Genomic DNA, 5,785 nt, shown 5'->3' with positions numbered 1-5,785 from the left:
GGGCTTCATACAGCTCATTGCTTTACTTCCTTTGCTCTTTTACATTGGAGCATAACACCACCATCCCATACACACATTCCTTGACCATGGGCTGCACCCTGCTTTTAGTTCCTGCTCCTGGGGAACAACCAATTTTTCTATACTCTCAATCACGGAATAATTCCTTCTTACAAAGGTCCAAATTTATCCCAAATCCAGTGTTGGATGTTTGCTCTTTGTCCCAAATACTTTTCAAATCCCACACCCCATTTTTGATGTGCAAGAGCAGTTTTGAGAGGAGCTGGTTTGAGATTAGAGTAGTCTTGTTGAGGTCAAAGTGTGCCCCTTGGTGTTAGAGACGAGATTTTTTTTCTAATGTTTTATTCTCTTTATGGACAGCACAGATGGTATTGCAGTTAGTGCATCACCTTCACAGCACCAGCGGTCGGGACCGGACCGGGGTTCGAATCCATCGCTGTCTGTAAGGAGTTTGTATGATCTCCCCATTTCTGCATGGATTTTCCCCAGGGGCTGTTCAAAACGTATCAGTGTAATTTATTTGGGTATAAAATGGGCGGCACAGACTCATAGGGTGCAGTTGGCTTGTTATAGTGTTGTATGTCTAAATTACATTTATCAAAGGAAGTAGTGGAAGGTAATGGCAGCTTGAGTAGAGGCATGCACCTCCTGGAAGTTGTTTTCTTTGGAGGTGGAGGGGAAACCTGATAGAAAATAGAAATAAGATGATGAGCAGCATTGATCTGGTAGACATTCAGAATCTTTTCCCGAGAATAAAAGCGCTATGTTCAAGAGTGCACGTGTTTAAGATGAGAAGGAGGCAATTTAAGGGAGACGTGTAGGGCAAATATTTTAAAGAGTGAACGGGCTGTCAGAAGCTGTGATGATGATGGATAGAATGAAAAACCACAAATATCAAGGGGATGGAGGAATGTCAGGTACAAGCTGCAGAGTCATTGTTTGATTTGGCATCCCGCTTGCATTGAATATTTCATTCCTGAGCTATACTATTTTTTGAAGAGAAGGAGAGAGAAAAAGGCAGTGGTAGAGATTCAATAGTTAAGAGGAACAGACAAGAGAATTCTATCAATACAATGAAGACTCCTCGATGGCTTGTTGCCAGGGTTAGGGACATCTCTGATCTGGCACACAGCATCCTCAAAAGGGTGAGCAGCTGGAAGTCATGGTATAAGATTGGTATCAACCACATGGATAGGAAAAAGGATGAGGTCTTAGAGGAATACAAGGAAGCTGAAATTCAGAATCTCCAGGGTGGTAATCTCAGGATTGCTGTCTGTGCCATGCACCAGTGAGGGTAAGAAGAGGATGATATGGCAGATGAATGCATGGCTGCAGAATTGGTGCAGAGGGCAGGGTTTCGGGCTTCTGCTTTGGGAGATCTGGGGAGGTACAATCTGTACAAAAGGATGGGTTACACCTGTACTGGAATGGGACCAATATTCTGGCAGAAAGGTTTGCAAGAGCTGTTAGGGTTTAAACGAGTTTGGCAGAAGGATGGGAATCAAAATGTTATGGCGGAAAGCTTGATGCAATGTGTTGTGTGATTGTGAGGAAGGACAGGGAGGGAGCAGAAATGTAGTCAATTGGAAGGATTGAAATCTTTTCTTCAATGCAAGTATTAGAAATATGGGAAATAGAGCATGGATCAGTATATGGAATTACAAAGTGGCCATCACAAAGACTTGGCTGATGCAGGTACCAGTGTTCAGTTGTTTTAAAGGGGATGGTGGTGGGGTGATGGTGGTGAGAAGCATTACTAATCAAGGATAGCATCACAGCTGCAGAAAGGGAGGTCGTTGTGGAGCGATGATCTACCGAGTCAGTGGGTGAAAGTCAGAAACGAGAAGGAAATGTACGGAGAGTAGTCTATTGGCCCCCAAATAGCCAACAAAAAAAAACTGAGGAGCAGATTTTGGAATGGTACATGGTTGATGGTCAGGGAGACTTCAATGTTCATAATATTGACTGGCACCTCCTCACTGCAAGAGGGATAGATGGGGCTGAATCTGTCAGGTGTGTCCAAAAAGGATTCCTGACACAGCACGTGGACAAGCTGATGAGAGGAAAGGCCACACTTGATCTAGTACTGGGTAATGAATCTGGTAAGGTGGCGGAATTCTCGGTGGAGTAGACAAAATTTTACTATGTTTAATTGCGGAAGGGCAAAATATGATGGGATTACACAGGAACTGAGGAGAGTAATTGGGAACAGATGTTCTTGGGATCATGTGTGGGGTTCTGGATAGGTTTGTCAAACTGAGGCAGGGTAAAATGGTAGGAAACTACAGTTGACAAATGAGGTGGGGCAGCTCTTGAAGAGGAAGACAAAACCATCTTCAAGGTTTATGAGGCAAACGATAGGAAGGGCTCATGAGAATTGTACGGTAGCCAGGAAGAGTCGGGTCGCTGGTTGAATCGGAGGTCTAGTGAGTGGCTACTATATCTTGGTGAGTAAAGAATTGGGGTTTGTTTTTGTGTTTTTCTTTTTGACCGTTTAAAAAGGGCGCATAGAGGGACACGGGCCTTCATTCAGAGTTGGGTCGTTGGTGGAGTCTGAGGTTCAGAGAGTGGCTGCTGTGTGTTGGTGAGTAAAACGGGTACTCAGAGGGTTAAGAAGAATTGTTTTGCAGTATTCTTTAATTGAGTAAATTAACAAGGGCCAATAAAGGGAGAGGTAGGTGAAGGAGCAGCTCAGCAAATGAATAGCACAGGAAAGGAGTGGAGCACTGAGGCTGGATGGGAGATGCCAAAGGGTGGTGTTGGAGGCCAGTAACTAGTGGTGTGCCTCAAGGATCTGTACTGGGTCCATTGTTGTTTGTTATACATTAATGATCTGGATGATGGGGTGGTAAATTGGATTAGCAAGTATGTAGCTAATACTAAGATAGGTGGTGTTGTGGACAGTGAGGAAGGTTTTCAAATCTTGCAGAGATTTGGGCAAGTTAGAAGAGGGGGCTGAAAGTTGGCAAATGGAATTTAATGCTGACAAGTGTGGGGTGCTACATTTTGGTCAAACTAATCAAAATAGGACATACGTTGTGAATGGTAGGGCATTAAATAATGTAATTGAACATAGAGATCTTGGAATAATGGTACACAGTTCCCTGAAGGTGGAATTTTAGTTGGATAGGGACATGAAGGAGGCCTTTGGAACACTGGCCTTTATAAATCAGAGCTTAAGAGTTGGGAGGTAATGTAAAAATTGTACAAGGCGAGGTGAAATTTTGAATATTGTGTTCAGTTCTGGTCACCAAATTATAGGAAGGATTTATAGCGAAACGAAATAGAGTACAGAGAAGATTCACCAAAATGATCCCTGGGTTTCAGCACCCAAGTTATAGAGAAAGGTTAAACAAGTTAGGTCTTTATTCCTTGGAGCGTGGAAGGCCGAGGGGGGATTTGACAGAGGTCTTCTTTAAAATGTTGAGGGGATAGATAGAGTAGATATGGATAGACTTTTCCATTGAGGATAGGGGAGATTCAAACTAGAGGACATGAGTTGAGAGCTTGGGGGCAAAAGTTTAGGTACAACATAAGGGGAAGCTGCTTTACTCAGAGAGCGGTGTCTGTGTGGAACGAGCTTCCAGTGGAGGGGGTGGAGGCAGGTATAATATCTTTTAAGATAGGTATCTGGATGTAAAAGGTATGGAGGATTATGGGCAGAATGTAGGTCAGTGGGACTAGGAGAGTATGTGTTTCAGCACAGACAAGAAGGGGCAAGATGGCCTGTTTCCATGCTTTAATTGTATGGTTATATGGATATAAAGGACTAAGGAGAGCTGGAAGGGGGAACAAGGCGGTTTGACATGTCGGATTAAGGAAAACCCCAAAGTGTTCCAGGCATATGTGGAAAAAAAACAGGATTGCTAAAGTGAAGGTAGGACTGCTTAAGGATAAAGGAGGAAATACATGCCTGGAGGCAGAGGAGGTCCAAAATGAATACTTGGTGCTTCAGTATTCACCAGAGGAACCTTTGGTCAATGTGATGTCAGTATAGAACAGGCTTACATACTGGAGCCTGTTGAGGTTAAGAAAGAAGAGATGCTGGATCTTCTTAAAAGCATTCAGATTGACAAGGCCCTGGGATCCAAGAGGAAATCCAGGTACATCCCACAGGATGCAAGGGAAGAAATTACTGTGGCATTGGCAACGATCTTTGCATCCTCCTTGCCACAAGGGAAGTTTCAGAGGACATCGTTTCCCCCTTCCAGGTCTCCTAGTTCCTTCCTGACAAATGTGCTCCCCTCGTTTTAAAAAAAGGTAATAAGGAGAATCCTGGGAATGATAGACCAGTGAGTTTTGTGTTAGTGGTGTGCAAACTATTGCAGAGGATTCTTAGGGATGGGATTATGATCATTTAGAGAATCATAATCTCCTCAGGGATAGTCAGAACGGCCTTGTGAGGGGCAAGTCGTGCTCCATGAGCCTGTATTTTTGAGGAAGTGACAAAAGAAATTGATGGAGGTAGGATGGTAGATGTGGTCTATATGGATTTTATTAAAGTATTTGACAAGATCCCCCAGAGCAGACTCATCAATCAGAAAGTCATGAGGCATGGGATCCCTGGAACCTTAGTTGTGTGGATTCAGAATCGGCTTCCCTGCTGAAAGCAGATGATAGTTGGTGGAGGAAATAAGGAAGCCTGTAGACACTATGAATATGGTGAATGTACAGAAGTGCTGCAGTTTCTTATGTGAGGCATTGATATTTAACCAAAGTTTCAGGGTATGACTACAAAGCAGGCAGGCACCTGAATAAAAAGGCACAGGGGAGGAAGGGGGAGGGGATGGAGCACAGTCCAACAACCAAGAGGCCATAGGTGGTCCTGGACAGGAGGGCAAGAGAGAATAGCTAAGAATTGATTAGGGGAGAGGAATAGCCCCGTGAATGTAGAACTGGAGGAATGGAGACTGAGGGATAGGGATAGGGAAAGAGAAAGGAGGGGAGGAGGGGGCTGAACAGAAACCAGAGGTTTCGAGGGTGCCCAGATGGAATAGGTGGTTCCTCCAATTTCAAAATGTTCTTAGTTTGGCAGTGCACGACATGTTGGCATGGGAATGGGGTGGGGAATTGGAATGAGTTGTCATTGGGAGATCCATGCTATTGCACCGAAGGTGCTCAATGAAGAGAACTCCCAATTTGCATCCTGTCTCTCCAATATCGCAATGGGAGCATCGGATGCAGGAGACGAATCCCGCAAATTCACAAGTATTGTTTCACTTGGCAGGTCTGTTTGCTGGTGTCCTGAATGCTTGTGAGGAAGGAAGTATGGGCCCAAGTCTAGCACATTGTGCAAAGGGGGCGATTGGTAGCAAAGAAGGTGTGAATGAGGGAGTAACAAGGGAGTAGTTCCTGTGGAAGGTGGGGAGGAGAGGTGAAGATGTGTCTGGTAGTGGAAATTGTGGAGATATGTCTGATGGGATGGTACAAGGGGAATCTGTCCTTGTAGTGTCTTAGAGCAGAGAAGGCCAGGGCAGATGCTCAGGTTGAAATAGATGGAATTCTGGCTGGAATTTGGTGACTTGTGTGTGGAGTTTCACAGAGATCAGTTTTGGGACCCCTGCTGTTTGTGATTTTTAAAAAAATGACCTGGTCGAGGTTTGAGGTGTTGAGGATAGTGTAGAAGGTTGTCGTAGGTTACAACAGAATATGGACAGGATGCAGAGTTGAGCAGAGAAGTGGCAGATGGAGTTTAGTCTGGATCAGTGTAAAGATGGCATTTTGGAAAGTCTTGAAGGTGGTGTACACGGTTAATGGCAGGATTCTT

The 5,785-nt window shown here is 44.4% G+C and overlaps 1 protein-coding gene across 3 annotated transcripts in view; it reads right to left on the bottom strand.

Annotated features, from left to right (window-relative positions):
* mtmr10 (myotubularin related protein 10) overlaps positions 1 to 5,785 on the bottom strand; it is a 173,634-nt gene that overhangs the window by 96,046 nt on the left and 71,803 nt on the right. The window lies entirely within an intron of this gene.

This window comes from Narcine bancroftii, chromosome 11, assembly GCF_036971445.1.
Source record: "Narcine bancroftii isolate sNarBan1 chromosome 11, sNarBan1.hap1, whole genome shotgun sequence".
NCBI lineage: Eukaryota > Metazoa > Chordata > Chondrichthyes > Torpediniformes > Narcinidae > Narcine > Narcine bancroftii.
This window is presented reverse-complemented; position numbering and strand designations above follow the sequence as displayed.